This window comes from Plecotus auritus, assembly GCF_963455305.1.
Source record: "Plecotus auritus genome assembly, chromosome: 7".
Lineage (NCBI taxonomy): Eukaryota > Metazoa > Chordata > Mammalia > Chiroptera > Vespertilionidae > Plecotus > Plecotus auritus.
The window spans coordinates 122,148,511-122,165,104 of record NC_137774.1 but is presented as its reverse complement, the minus strand read 5'-3'; the positions used below and the strand labels follow the sequence as shown (position 1 = coordinate 122,165,104).

Sequence of the window (16,594 nt, the reverse complement as noted above, 5' to 3'; positions counted from 1 at the left end):
TAACTCCAAGTGGTTAGTGTTAGAATTGAATTGAGCTGAATCACAGGACACCCAGTTGGTGTCTACCCTGCCTACTAGCATTAGACTTCTCTTTTTATAAATCAAATCAGATCATTTCACTATCCTGTTTAAATAATACTGAAGGCTTTCCACAATGCATAGGACAACTCCAGACTCTTTACCTTGTTATATATATATATATATATATATATATATATATGTCTTCACATTTAATTACATTTTTATACTATCACCATCCTTAATTGACATCTTGAAATTACTTCCTACCTATACCTCCCTCTACTAAGGATGTTTTTAGGAGAAAATCACATTTGTGGAAGTCATTTATTTCATTAATGAACATAATACTATTTGTAGGCAACATATAACTATAATAACATAATTTGTACACTATCTTTAAACAGGAAAAGGTTATCTACAATTATGGCTTAAACCATAAATTCCTTTTAACAACTTAAACCATTTAAAAAATATATATTTTTATTGATTTTATTGATTTCAGAGAGGAAGGGAGAGAGAGAGATAGAAACATGATGAGAGAGAATTATTGATCAGCTGCCTCCTGCACGCCCCACACTGGGGATATAGCCCCAACCCAGGCATATGCCCTGACTGGGAATCGAACCATGACCTTCTGATTCATAGATCGATGCTCAACCACTGAGCCACTCCAACCAGGTGACTTAAACAATTTTTTAAAAAATGTGAATGGTCAGAAAATGTACTTGTAATGAAATATCAGAATTTAACATTTAAGCTATCAAATGAAATTTAAATGTGATGACTTAAAACTCTTCCTAGTTTCCATCTTAAAAAAAAAAGAATATTAGATAATAACAATCTTTAAGGACTCTTATAGTTTTAAAATTCTATTATTTTAATTGGGTGATCTACTTCTTTAATATTTAATCTTGCCTTTGCAGTACACTTTTTAATTCTTTAGTTCAATAGGATAATTCATTGTTGGTTAAAGCAAATTCATATAAAATGACCTGATATTTAAAAAGCAATCAGTGAAAGTAAATATTGGATTTCTTCATGTTAAATCTAAAAATTCATCACTATACTTGCTTTTTACTTTATTTGTTGCTTAACATATCTCAACAGTGAATCTATCATATCAACATAGTCATCATGATCCAAGCTGCAAATAATAGAGAATGTCAGTGTCAATTTTGCTTTCTCACACTTGCTTCCCTTCACTTCATCTGATTTTAATAATCCCTGTCAAACCACAAACAGTCCAAATTACCTTCATGACACAGAAGCTTTCAAGGAGCAGACAGAATCTCAACTTTCATTTAGCAACTACAAAAGAAAGCTATCCAGCTGGACAAATATTATTTCCACACTTGACAATCTCTACAGTTGAGCATGCATTTTAATTTTAACTAAACCTGCCAGGAGTTTGATATGAGCCTCTTGTTTTGTGTAGATTGACTCACAGGATTATCAGACCAATGACTGTAATTGTGATGAAAGAACCCAACATTTTTATATTAAAAGATAAATCATATACCCAAACTGAGGGATCAAAATGGATATATAAGAGATAATTTGGAGGCATAGGTTGCAGAAATAAATAACTACTTAAATTAGGTGCTTTAATGACTAAACATGTCTAAAGACAAGTAATACATCTTGACGTAATTTTGAAAAGTAAAAGATAATAACTAAAAATAAAATGAAAAAAGTTAAAATTGTACTTCAAGATACCATTGAGAAACAGGTTCTAAGAATGAAATCTAAAGAGACTTTTAAATTGTTTTAGACTGACTTCAAAGTCAAATTTCTAGAACACTTCTATGCATAAAATTATAACACAACTGATGTTCTTGACAAGATATTAAAAAGTCCACTCTATACTAATTAATGTATCCTTACATACACATGTAAAACTTCCAAAAGTCAGAGTAAAAATAAATACTGAGCTTGTAGAAGAGTACTAGAATAAAAGTTATCGTGTAAAACTATACTATGGGCTATTATGTCTTTGAAGTTTGATTTATTAAACTTGTCTACAAGCTTCAAATGGTAAAATATTTCTGGAACATTTCTGTCTAAGCTAGGCCTGGATTTCTCCTATAGTTATTAGAACCTCACAATTCCTAAACATCAAATGTTCCCTCAGTTTGCTATACATAATTCTAGTATTAGGGTCTTCCTTCTCCAAAGGCCAATCCATTGGCCATTCAAGTACTATTTCTCCCCCAACTCTATCTTGAATACCAGAGCTCAGTTTCCTGTACATCTCCTTTCTTTCTCTTTCCCATGGTCTTCTGACTATTCCATTTCATCTACATCCATGTCTACCACTATAATTGGTGTGTGGGAACTCCTGTTCTAACTATCCCACTCCATACTACATCACTCCCTTGGATGTCCCATAGGCACCTTAAACTCACATACTCCCAAACAATCTTACTATTTTCTCTCTGGAACTTCTTTCTTTTCATGAGGTCCCTATGATAGTTAAAAGCACTACTATCAACCTATATACTCAAGTCAGAAATGTGAGAGTCATCTCCCACATTCCAAGATTATCTTACCAAACTCATAGCCAAGTGATCAGTCTTAACTCATATCTCTTGCATCCATTCATCTCCTCCTATTGCTCCTGTTTAGATTAAAAATTCCATCCTCTGGATTAGTGCAGCAGTTTCTTAAAGAGTCTCCCTTTTAGTATTTTGTATCACCTCCTTCTAACTCATTCTCTATCCTATCACTAGAATGATCTTTGTAAAACAAAGAGAGGAATTAGTGTTTATAGCAGGATTTTAAGTCTAAGTGACCAGGAGAAAAGTCATCCTCTTCTGAATTAAAATTTAAATTTATTCAGTTAAAAAGATGAGCTCCATCAAAAGAGTTTCCCCATTAGTCTAGATAATTCAAAACAAAATTTTGGAATTTCACAATAAAGTCTTATACACCATTCGAGTTATCATCATTTAATTCATTCAGTTCCCACTTTGATTTCATAGGGATATATTTTAACGTCTTCCTACTTGTGAGTTTTTTCCCCCAATAATTGTAATTCTCTAAAAGCTTAACATAAACTAAATTTTTGCCTTCCATGTGATAAATGCTTTGATTAAATATTTCTAATAGATTTTGAATAAACTGCAACCAAAATTGAGAGGACATTTTAACAAGAGTATTTAATACCGTGGTAGGACACAAAGCAATTTTTAAAGTCTCAAACATTTCTAAAATCCAAAGAGAGAAAGTGTATACTGCCATGCTTAAATCATTTTTGTTTTCTTTCCATCAATCTGATCACAAAAATCTATAGGCTGGTTATCTTGTGTATGCATAAAAACATTTGTACTTTTTGACAACTACACCTTCTATTTAGATTGGTTGATATTGCAATTTTTATGCTATTATGAATTACAATGTGCATCACAATATATTTCAAGTATAGTTCTCTCCATAGGTTCTACATTTATTTTAAAAATGTTCATGATGTTATGTTCTACCACAACATATTTTTAACATCACAAAAAACAATTTTATCATGTTGCCGTTTTTAATACAAATTATAACAGTATTCACAATAATGTCAAGTGTTTCACCTTTTACAGAATAAATTTCTAAATGCTTTACTTTGATTCCATGACACAAAACTTGAACTACTGGAATTAATTGATTTTTTAAAATTAGAAATATCCAATGATACTCATGTAAAACTGGTACCATTTAACTATTGATAAATTTATTTTAATGGAGCCAATACATTAACAGCTATTGTTTCACATTTTTATACACGCACAAGAAAATTTGAAACCAAAATTGAGAGAGATTAACTTAGAACCATCACTTTATCTAAATGAAAAATCATGTTTCACAGAGTGGTACATAAATGTACCTTCTGCAGCTAAGTATGAAAATGTAGTATTTGCAGGCATGGTCTTAAAAAAAGACTGTGGAGTAGATGTTGATCTTCTTCAGCAGACTGATGTCTTCTTGTTTTCACGTGATCAGTGATGTTATTACAGCCCCCTCATGTGTGAATTACACATAAAAATTCTTTTCAGCAAGTAATAACTGTTAAATTTGCACTGGTGTGTGTTTTTTAATTACTGTCATCAAAAAGGGTTATTATAAAATAAAAATGTGTTACCCAATAATGAAATAAATAGGTAGTTGTGGATTTATACTACATGATACATGATGAAAACCTTGTAGCAACGAAGTTAGGACTGTATTCATTCAATAGCAAAATTGAATAAAGACTGAGAAACTGTGCAATCCGTGGGCTAGGGCAGCTGTCCATAACAACTGGCTGGCACATCAAGTGGCCAGCACAAGTGGCAGTATTGGATACTTCTGCAATCACTATCACCATCACACAAAAGCAGAATAAGTTAGCTGTATCACTGCTCATGCCAGAGTGCATTCATTTTATCACCAAGCATCCTTCATGCTGCCCTTGAAAAAGATGTGTTAGCCTATAGTATTACCTCTGGAAAGGATCTGGAAGAGAGAAATGGGTTATTGCCAATTTAGCCATATGTTAAAGTGAGAATTCTATTCACTACACTGGCATCTCACATATGAAATCGTGTCACAGTGTGGAAATACAAAGTGTAGGCCTACTTAAACCTAACCTAATTTATTTACATGCAAGTATTTAAATAATACTTCATTCAAAAATAAAAAATCTGAGACAAATGCTAAACCTTATGTAATGCTAGGACAAAAGGCATAAAATGGGACTATTCTGGGCAAGCTGTATATATGACAGGGTGTCATTATGATGTGCTACTTTAAATAACAATATGACATACATAAAATGGAACTTATGTATCTATAAAAAATGATAATCTAGCTCTATGTGGCATGACATAAAAAGATTTCCAGAAAACTGAAGGCAGCCAAAAATACCAGGCAGTGCATGTCCATGCTAGCCTTCAGGAAGCTAGCTGAGGAGTGGGTAACTATATGGTTGCCCATAGGTTTTCTGCTGGTTACAGTCCAAGGATAGGCAAGGGTAGCGAGTTGAGGTTATAGGAAGTTTATGTAGCAAGGGCTAAATTATTACAAAGGAAATGCTGAAACTTTCATCTGGATGACAGAATGATAATTTATGAATAGATTTTTAAAACTTAGGAGGAAAATTGTGATAAGAAGGTATTACAAATTCAGTTATAGGCATGATATTTCTGAGTGGATTATGTGAATAGAAATGTCCAGAATAGAAATGGAGGAGGCATAGGAGGGAAATGTGTGAGGAAGCATAATGTCACATGGAAGTTCAGAACACCAAGACTCAGACATTGTCTTTCAAAGTTTTTGGACTATGATCCTCGAAATGCACTGTAATCTCACGGGTATGTGTGCACACACATATCTTAAACAAAAGCTTCATGAAACATTACTTAACCTTAATACTTCCTTTGGTATTTTCTAGTCTACTCTAGTCCTTTTCTTCCTCTCTCCCCACTCTTCCTATTTTTTTTTTTTTAAATGCTGCCACAGCCTCCAAATTGATTTCAACATCTGCATTTTGGCTGAGATTTTTAGATTGCAAAGAGACCTTTGTGGTTTTTTGTAGAATCATTACAAAGATATGACCGGCAAATCCAGAAGAGATGTTCCTTGAGAAAGGGTAAAGGAAAGAAAAGCAGAATATTAAGGACTGGCATGGAGTCACTAACATGAGGAGGGAGAAAAGCCAAAGAAGGTAAAGTAAGAGGGTCAGAGGATGGGATAAACAAGTAACAAGGGGGATAATGCTGCAAAAAGAAATGAGTAGTCAGCAAAAGCCTTTTTCAATTTGTATTTTCCTTTCCTGCAGTGTTTTTAAAGTGCAGTTCAAGAATAATTTAAGGAGAATTACTTCAGCCACTTGTTAAAAATTCAAGTACCCGGGCCTCATTCCAGGCCCAGTGAATTGGAACTCTAGATGTGGGTCCTGGAGCTGACAATTTAAAAGTTTTCCAGGGCATTGTTTTCACCAAGTATTTTGATCTCAGTACCTTTTAACAAAAAATTTTCAAAATGGTACTTTCCAGGAACATGCAATCTCACTTCACACTTCAGATGTATTCTTGAAAAGTTGCTAAGTGAGTACTTGCATAGAAAACCATTATTCTCCTAAAGACTTCCATGATTAATTTCAGAATTATGTTCATCCCTAAGGAAACAAACAAGTTTCTTGAAGCATTCAGCCTTTGAACAAACATCATTTATCCATCTAATTTTTCTGTATTGCTTATGCAAGTGGTTGGCCAAATGAACTTACAACATCTTTATCCACAAGGGGCAGGGGAGAGGACAGCTGCAATAATGTCAACATTAAACAATTTTAATTAAAAAAATAATAAAATTCAATATACTGTTAATACATTTCATTCTGATTTTGAATTGATCTTAACAGGTTAAGTACCACAAACAAGTGACATTTAGCATAAGTCACAGGCAGGAAATGCCACAGGGAGATAGTTTTCAGAAAATATAGAAACTAAAGTTTGTAGTTAGACTCTAACAGCAAAAATATGCCTTTATGTGGTGAGTTCTGCTAACAAATACATTTGTCAATTTATTACCCATTGATAACCAAGAAGGGTGAGATATGAATCTATTCTATTCCAAGCTGGGAAGCATAGCTAATAACAACTAAAGTAGCTAACCTGTATTCACTTAACCTCATATCAGGCCCTGTTCTAAATCCTTTACATGATTAACTCATTTCATTTTCATAACAATCCTGTGAAGTAAGTACCCCTTTGGCCCTCACTTCCCAGATAATGAAGGCAAGGTGTAGAGAGCTGTGTAACTTTCCTGAGGCCCCTCAGCTGGAAGTGGGAACCGGGATTCAAATCCAGGCAGCCTGTCTCTAGAGTGTGTACTCTAGGCCAGTGGTCGGCAAACTCATTAGTCAACAGAGCCAAATATCAACAGTACAACGATTGAAATTTCTTTTGAGAGCCAAATTTTTTAAACTTAAACTTCTAACGCCACTTCTTCAAAATAGACTCTCCCAGGCCGTGGTATTTTGTGGAAGAGCCACACTCAAGGGGCCCAAGAGACACATGTGGCTCGTGAGCTGCAGTTTGCCGACCACTGCTCTAGGCAATGTGCTTCACTGCGATTGTAAGGAAGTCTCCGATGTTGAAGTTAGTTGCCACTGTAGAAAGACTTGCTGTTTAAAATCTGGGGTGTTTTTTTCCGTTCTTTATACAATTGATTTCAAGATAATGTGGGTCTACTTTAGATCCCTGCTCATGTTTAGTTATTAGACCTCATTATTATATAAGATACTTTATTTATGATAGGAATGCCCAAGATAGCATAAAGATGGGATTTCAGTAACACACTGAACATAAAATAGAAATCTGTCTTAAAAGATACTTAATTCTGTTGATGAGGGCAGGATAGCATAATGGTTTAGAGCTGTGCTTCCCAAACTTTAAGGTCCCAATAACCTGGGAATCTTGTTTAAAATGTAGCCGTAGCCAGTTTGGCTCAGTGGATAGAGCAGGGGTCCTCAAACTTTTTAAACAGGGGCCAGTTCACTGTCCCTCAGACCGTTGGTGGGCCGGACTATAGTTTTAAAAAAAAACTATGAATTCCTATGCGCACTGCGGGATAGAGCATGGACCGGGTTCGATTCTGGTCAAGGACACGTACCTCGGTTACAGGCTCCTCTACAGCCCCCGGGGAGCATCCAATCAATGTGTTTCTCTCACTCACATCGATGTTTTTCTCTGTCTTTCCTCTCTCTCCCACTCTTTCTAAAAATCAATGGAAAATTATCCTCGGGTGAGGATTTTTTTAAAAAAGTAGATTTTTCCTAACCAACGTGGCTTGGTGGTTGAGTGTCGACTTATGGTTAGATTCCTGGTCTGGGAACATGCCTGGGTAGCAGGCTTGGTCCCAGTGAGGGGCGTGTAGGGGGCAGCTGTTCAATGATTCTCTGTCATCAGTAATGTTTCTCTCTCTCTCTTCCAAAACCTTCCTCTCTGAAATCAATAAAAATATATTTTTTAAATGTAGTTCTTCAGTAGGGCTGGGGTGGGCTTTGGATTCTAAATTCTAACAAGTTCCCAGGCACTGCTGGCCTGTGGATAGCACTTTGAGTAGTGAGGACTTAGACTGGGAGCTCTGTGGTCACACTACTTGTGTCTGAATCTCAGTTCCATTATTTACTAGTTTTGTAATATTTCCTTTCATGTTCCCCCATGGCATTTATAAAAGTGATAGCATTAAAGGGTTTTTAGGGGGATTACATGAGATACTCCATGGATAGTACTTAGAACAGTCTCTGTCATATAGAAAATACTCAATACGTATTACCTCTTAATATTATAGAAAACTATTAAAAGCATATATTATACCCCATTAGAAAGGCATTTATAGAATTGACTGATATAGCATAAACACTAAATAAAAGTTCTGCCAGGCAGTCACTACAACATCACTGTTCATTGAAGGACATTAAATATATAAGTCCGACTAACTACCCAGCTTATTAAGTATATAAATCTGAAACTGCTCTAAATGAATTTGTAAGAGCCTATAATATTTAATTTAAAAGTTTAAAAAGAAAACTTTTTAATATTGTAGGTATACACTGAGTTACAATTCATTTATTTGAATAGCTTCCTCTGAATTTAGAAAGTTTCCTCTGAATTTTTGTTTAAAAATACCATTTTTATCAAATAGAAATCAGAACTTGTATTAGTATGAACAATAATAATGATTTTAAAGTTTGTTCAAACCAGGGCACTAGTATAGTTTAAATGAGTTTGGAAAACTTAGCCAAAACTTCATACACAAGTGTATACATTTTCAAACCACTATACAATGCAGCATAATTACCTCTTTATTTTGTTTGTTTTTGTTTTTTTTCTTCTAGTTACCTCTTATTGTTGAGGACTCAGGCTTAGAAACAATATTACTTGTTAGAATTGTGATGATTTAATAATGAGGTGATATGGGAGGATTCAGTGGGTAGGAAAAGTAAAGTTAGGACCAGAAATGAAGATAAAATTCCACATCATCATCCCAAAGGAAAATGATTAGAAATTTCTCAAATTCAACACTGTACATATCCTATCTAATAAAAGAGTAATATGCAAACTGACCGTACATCCGCTATACCCACAAGCCACGCCCACCAGCCAATCAGGAGTGAGTATGCAAATTAACCTAACCAAGATGGCTGCAGCCACGGAGAGCAGGAGGCTTGGGTTTCCCCGGCAATGGAGGAAGCCAAGCTTTCCGTCGGCCCTGGCCTGCCTTGGCCTCCGCTTAAGGCCACAAAGTTTCAATTATAGAAGATAAATAAATCCCAACAAAAATGGCTGTGGCCACAGAGCAAGCAGGAGGCTTGGCTCCACTCAAGGCTACAAAGTTTCAATTAGAGAAGATAAATAAATGCCAGATACCAGCACCTTCGCTTGGGTCGCTGGAGGGCATGGCTGGCCTGCAAACCACCACAGGCCCCTCACCCAGGCTGCCCCACACCCCAAGGGAACCCCCACCCTGATTCAGGACACCCTTCAGAGCAAACCAGCCGGCCCCCACCCGTGCACCAGGCCTCTATCCTATCTAATCCTATCTAATAAAAGAATAATATGCAAATTCACCATCACTTCAACACACAAGATGGCTGCCCCCATATGGTCAAAGGTGACTGCCCCCATGTGGACACAAGATGGCCGCCACAAGATGGCCAGCAGGGGAGGAAAGTTGGGAGGGACCAGGTCTGCAAGGGAGGGCAGTTGTGGGTGATCAAGCCTGCAGGGGAGGGCAGTTAGGGGTGACCAGGCCGGCAGAGGAGGGCAGTTAGGGGTGACCAGGCCTGCAAGGGAGGGTAGTTAGGGGGAAACAGGCTGGCAGCGGAGCAGTTAGACATCAATCAGACTGGCAGGGGAGTAGTTAGGGGGTGATCAGGCTGGCAGGCAGGCGAGCAGTTGGGAACCAGCAGTCCTGGATTGTGAGAGGGATGTCCAACTGCCCGTTTAGGCCCGATCCTACTGGGATAGGGCCTAAACGGGAAGTCGGACATCCCTCGAGGGATCCCAGATTGGAGAGGGTGCAGGCTGGGCTAAGGGACACACACACCCCGTGCATGAATTTCATGCACAGGGCCTCTAGTATATAATAAAGAGATAAGAAATGAAGTACACGAGAAAAAATGATTAATGTTTGCCAGTCATTGATAAAAAACCAGTAAGGATAAAATCTGGTGGTTCAATAAAAGAGGAGATTATCATCTGGAAGTGTTTTGGGTTGGTTAGTATCTTAATCAGTCAGCAGAAAAAGATCAATAAATAATTTGCTTCTCTTTTCATCTTTTATTTCTCTAACACAGGTGCTGAAAAAGACAACTGTGGGGCAGATTCTAATATATTTATTCTAAATTAAAAGTAGATTCAGCTTAGGCAATGCAGACCTGCCCTGGCAGCTCATTTTGAACAAAAGAATAAAAAAAGAGAGGAATGTGGGTAAGTAGATTATTCTCTCCCGCCTCTTTCCCCTTTCTGTCTTTCCCTGCAGAATGCTCTTGGCTGCTCCTTTAATGTCTGGTATGGTACTAGAAAAAAATTAAACACAAGTAACAAGTGTTACTTTAGAAAGCAAGATTTTATTTTCAAAACTCTGCATAACAGTGCTTTATAAAAAGAACTGCCATATAAAAAATTTTAAGGCAGTGTTTACCTACAGTCAACTACACTGAATAAGAACTCTTCAATTGAAATAATTATCAAGTTTAGCTTGTAATTTTAGTGAAAAAAAAATAAATTGTGCTTTTTAACATCTACAGAGGTGATAACCACCAAGATCAAATGGCTAGTATTAGTGGTACAGGAACAACAGAATGTGAACAGAATTATCTCAACGTCATGTCTTGTTATTTGGGTTTATATTAGTCTGAATAGAATTCCTGAAAAACAGAAATTCACTGAAATGTCTCAGCTAACTTTCCCCACTTACAAGGCAGGTATTAGCTGTCTCTTAACATCCGAGAAGCAAGGAATTCCACTTCAGTGTGACCTATTTATGCCTGTTATATTTATCATATGCATTCTTTAATGACCTCAAAACCAAAAGAAATGTAGAAACCTATTTGAAAAACTGACATTAAGGTTTTGACACCAACCAAAACAACAAGAAAATTTAAAGTTAAACTGACGCACAATCCCCAAATCAGCCTGGTACACCCCTAATTTGAAAAACAGTTACTGTGTAAAATAGTGATGGCATGTCAGCCTCTGCTTTGAAACTCCTGATTTTTGTCATTTGGTGTTTGTGTCACAACTTTAATATTAATTAAATATACTTTTTAACATATATTATTTAAAAAACATCTTTGAATTGAGGATACTCATAAAGCTTTGAAGAAGCCACCCTCGAAGCCCTGCAGCCCCAGCACACCACTTTTCGTAGAAGTGGTGCATAAAACATTTGCTGTTGACAAATCTAATTCATTACAAGGTGAGATGAATGCATTTTAAAATAACTGGCTGCCATCCTTATCTGTAGCGCCTTTTATAAATTATTCTTCATTTCCCTTTTGACTGAACTTTTCACAGTTCCCTTTCAGAGTCTGAGTGTTATGCCTTATAGTCAATGCTTTCAACATGTTTAGACAAGTCATAAGTTAAACAAGCAGTGGTACTTTATTTTCTAGAAATGAGAAAGGGTTGCAGAAATAGTTATATATTATTTCTTTCAATTCACTGATTTTTAACTAAAGACAAGCAAAGTCAGTTAGTGGTGGTTTCATCTCATACAAAGGATTTAAAAATAAAGCCATACTGTTCAGGTGGAAGGAAGAATTTCAAAGGAAGAGACATAAAGAGAGATGCTGGCAGCCCTGCTGCACTGTTGCACAGACTTAGTTTAAAATTGAATTGTGCTTCCCCTGACATGGGAGATCAGGCGCATCATAAGGCTGACAGCTGGCTGGAACACTAACTTCCTAAAGGAAAATGTGAGCTGTATTTTCTCTTAGAGGCCAAAGAAGTAGAATTATAGAAGCCTTCAAGGAAATGAAGTAGACAAGGTACAAATTATTTGAAATATGATGAAAACATTTCTTACCTAATTTTGTTTCAGAAGATGCTAAGAATGAGCTGGTCTTCCAATTCTAAGTAGGTGAAAAGTTATTTCCTTCTGGTTTGTTGGTAAAAGAACTACCCTTTCTTTAGTATCTTCAGCAGAGTTTTTTCCAAAATATACACACCTATAAAATAATTAGATAACACTCTGTCACTGCCACAATGGAGGGGACATAGTCACAACATTAGTTCTGTACATTGGTAGTAACAGTACTATCATTAGGTTATGACATACAAGCTTGATCCAAGAGATGCTGAACATACATAAAGACACGCTAAAGTTGGAGCACCTAAGAAAACAAACCTTATTAACAAGTTGATCCACAGCTTACAAGCACATGGATAACAGAAGCTCCTATGAAAATGCATATTCAAAACATTCTTTTTATTTTCATTGATTTTTCAAATGTCCCTAAAGAAATGTGGATCACAGAGAGTAAGGCAAGGTTGCAGGATATAAAGCAAGCAGTACCTTTCAATATAATTACTTTCTTCCTGTTTAGTTACCAGATCCTCCATAACAATTTATTAAAACCATCTTTTTTTCACTCTTCTGGTTATATTGTTAAAACAGATTCTGATTCAATTGATTTGGGGTTGAGGCTTGAGATTGTATATTTCTAACAAGCTCCCAGGTAACTCCACCAATGCTGTGGGTGGGTCCACAGAATACACTTTCACTAGTAAGGTTCCACCAAACTACTTGTCCTTCCCTGCACCAACGTACACTGTTGTTATTCTTAGCTATTGGCCCTTTGTCTTTCCATATAATTTTAGACTCTTTCATCCAGTATTCTCCCTTCCCCATCAAAACAGATAAAAATTTGGTTGAAATTGCAATGATCAAATTAGGCACCTGCAAAATGTTTAGTTTTCCGTCATGTGCATTGTACATATCATTCCACTTATTGAGGTCTTATTGTCACACGGTAATGCTTTTCTATTTTCTCCAAGAGAGTTTTGCATATTTCTTGTTATGTTAGATGTATTCCTAGGCACTTCATATTTTGAATGTTAATTTAGACAATATCTGTTTACAAAGCTTTTTTCATTTTTGTTTATATATGTATCTGTATAATTTTTGTATATTGATGTTTTTATCCAGGATATTTACTAAACTCCATATTTTCTGTAGTTTTACATTATGAACAAGTAATGAGTTTTACTTTTTCATTTCAAAAATCTATACTTATTTCTTTATCTTGCTTTACTAAAAGAAAAAAATAAGCAATAAGCAATAAATGTACTTTTTAATAGAAAAGATTATTTTGTTATCTATAATCAGCCAAACTGTTCTTTTGGTTAGGCCTAGGTTTACTAGAAAACTGATATGAAGAAGATCCCAAGTGCTCCTTTTGATAAATACAATTTTTGGCTTTTCTTTGGTGTCTGACAAACAAGTGCTTTAATGTTACTAACATCTACTATCCCAAGCTGATTTCCAGTTTATATTCCATCAGAAACAGACAAAACCCTCACAGACAACTTGACCACTTGGGGAAATGAATCTGAACAAAAGGAAACAGTTGAATTATTACAAGGAATATGGTTCACTAAAGTGGAGATGCCAACACTGGGAAGTCATTACAGAGATACAACACATCACCTAACTCCACAGCTGAAATCACAGCATTTCTTGGAAACCCCACAAATAACTCAGATTACTTTCTTAATGACAATGTCAGCCTGCTCTAGGGTGAACTGTCCTTCTTGATAGCTTTCAATCAGCTTGACCAAAGGAAAATAGTAGCACTTACTGTTCCACAAACTGTCAATGTTGTTAACATTGGTTACCTGAGGAAAGGTATATGTGCATGATGGTGGGAATGAAGGAAAGGGTAAGGAAACAGGAGGCAGTATCTAAAAATAAGAACAATAATAATAATAATAATAATAATAATAATACAACAAAATGTTTCATTAAAGTATGTTCATAATCAACTACAAACAATAATTATGAAGTACAGCAATATAGAACATGCTAAAATGGAGAAGTGAAAACAGCATCCAGACAGCATTGCAACCATCCTATATAATAAAAGCCTAATATGCTAAGTGTCCAGTCATCTGGTCGTCCTTTCAACCAATCAAAGTGTAATATGCTAATGATATACTAAGGCCGCTCAACCACTCGCTATGACATGCATTGACCACCAGGGTCAGACAGTCGACCAGTCGCTATGATGTGTACTGACCACCAGGGGGCAGATGCTCTGACCAGTAAGTTAGCTTGCTGCTGGGGTCTGGTTGATCAGGACTGAGCAAGATGGGCCGCGTGCCCTGCAGCCTTCCTGCGGTCCCTCCTTGGCTGGCCAACCTCCTACATCCCTCCCTGGCCGGTTCGGCTCTATCCCGCTCAATGCAGGAGTTTCCCCCGGTGGTCAGTGCACTCCCACAGGGGGAACACCACTTAGCCAGAAGCCGGGCTCATGGGGAGCAGGGAGCAGGCCTAAGCCATCAGTCAGACATCCCCCAAGGGCTCCTGGACTGCGAGAGGGTGCAGGCTGGGATGAGGGACCGCCTGCCCCCCGAGTGCACAAATTTTGTGCACCAGGCCTCTAGTTTAAAAATATGTGCACAAAATTTTTGGTTAAGAAGATCAATGAGTGTGTATTTTTCCCCATTTCCCTCTAGAGATACCCTTAAAAAGATAATAAAGGGCTAGAGATCCCTTACTTAAAAAGATAATATTAGGCTAGGGGGAGAGGATGTAAATCCATAATTGTGAATAGACTGAGCAAGCCCTCCATACAAATTTTTACATGGTAAGACAGATGAACAAACATTCATAGCAGAAACAGAGCAGGAAAAGCCAACTGATAGAATGTGTGCAGGGAGCACCGCAATTAAAAGAATGAGCTAATATCCTTGGCAGAGTGTGGAATAAGGAGTGGAGCTAAAATATGCAATCACTTGAAGATTTGTCCTAACTCTCCCTCCTCTATCTTTGTATACAAGCAACTACTTTCTCTTTTGTCGTAGGTTAAATATCTACTCTGAGTAAGAAAAAAAAAAAGTAAATGAGATGAAGTGAATTGTGTTAGAGGAAATGAATTATCTAGAAAAGTAGAAAACATAGCATAAATATAGGTATCCCCAAAACAAGAAGGCATCTTTCTGGCCCTTAGCTGACTTCCAGTATATTCATGGTTCCACTTATTCACTCTAAAGCAAAGCATGCAAGTCAAATCAGTGCGATCCAAATATAATTTCCAGGCAGCTTTTTTATTTTCTCTTTTCTAATATGAATGCAAAGCCAAGGACCACTGGGCATTTCAAGAAAATTTTTTTTTTCCACATTTGAGATGAATGTAAAACAAAAATTTACTCCAAAGAAAACAGAGACAAATCAGTTAATAGAATGAGTAAATTTCTCATCATCCTAAGAGAGTAAAGAAAAAAAAAAGTAGAGAAACCAAGATGGCGGCATAGGTAAGCACCTAAACTGCTGCCTCGCACAACAATTTCAAAACTACAACTAAAAGACAGAACGGATATCATTCAGAACCACAGGAAGGCTGGCTGAGTGGAAATTCTACAACTAGAAGGAAAGAGGAAAGCTCATGGAGAATCAGAGGAGCGGCAAAGGGCTGAGGTACGTGCGCAGAGAGGAAGGGCAACTGAGTGCCTGGCTGACTTTCTCTGGTGGGAGGGGGAAGGAAGCCCCCGACTGCACTGAACCCCAGTTCTGACTGCACTGAAACCCAGTTCCAGGCGAAACCCCGTGGACCCCGGCTTATACAGGGGGAGTCTGGACTGTCAGGTATAGAGAAAAGCACATGGAGACTGGGAGATGCGGGGGAGCCACGGCGGGTCTGGAGGTGCGCGCGCACACACGCGCACACTAGTGCTCGCAGAGAAAGCTGAATGCGGAGGTTGCTGGAGGCATTCCCTAGCGGAAGGGAGTTGGAAGCTCCTGACTGCACTGAACCCCAGTTCCGACTGCACTGAACCCCAGTTCCAGGCAAGCCCCTGGGGACCCACGCTCTTACAGGGGGAATCTGGACTGTCAGGCGGAAACTCAGGGGAGTCGCGGAAGGCAGAGGTCTGGAGGCGCGTGCGCAAGGGCAGGGGTGACGGGAAGCCAAGACTGTCTGCTCCGCCCTGAGACTCTGCCCCATCCAAGCTGAGCACAGAGGTTTTTGCAATTTTGCAAGTCTAATCCTATAAGGCTGTCTCCAGCACCAAACTTCTCCCAGCATAGACACAGCCGATCCTCACAGCCAACTGGCCTGGAGGTCTGTTCCTACTAGTGATACCAACAACAATCAAGACTTAACTACAACAAGTCTGTACACACAGTCCACAAAGGGGTGCACCAAGAGTGTCCACCTCAGGTTAACTGGGGAGGCCGACCCACTGGGCCATATAGGAAACCTAGCACACAAAGCTACCCTAGCAACTCAGGGAAGCAGCGAAAATGCGGAGGCAAAGAAACAGATCACAAGTGAAAGAAATGGAGGAAAACAAATGACTGGATATAGAATTCAAAACCACAG

The 16,594-nt window shown here is 37.6% G+C and overlaps 1 protein-coding gene across 1 annotated transcript in view; it reads right to left on the bottom strand.

Annotated features, from left to right (window-relative positions):
- Positions 1-16,594, bottom strand: part of KIAA0825 — a 373,779-nt gene that overhangs the window by 340,629 nt on the left and 16,556 nt on the right. Inside the window, exon 2 of the mRNA XM_080678353.1 lies at positions 12,079-12,220. The gene's annotated coding sequence lies outside the window, so the exon portion shown is untranslated. The remainder of the gene's footprint in view (positions 1-12,078; positions 12,221-16,594) is intronic.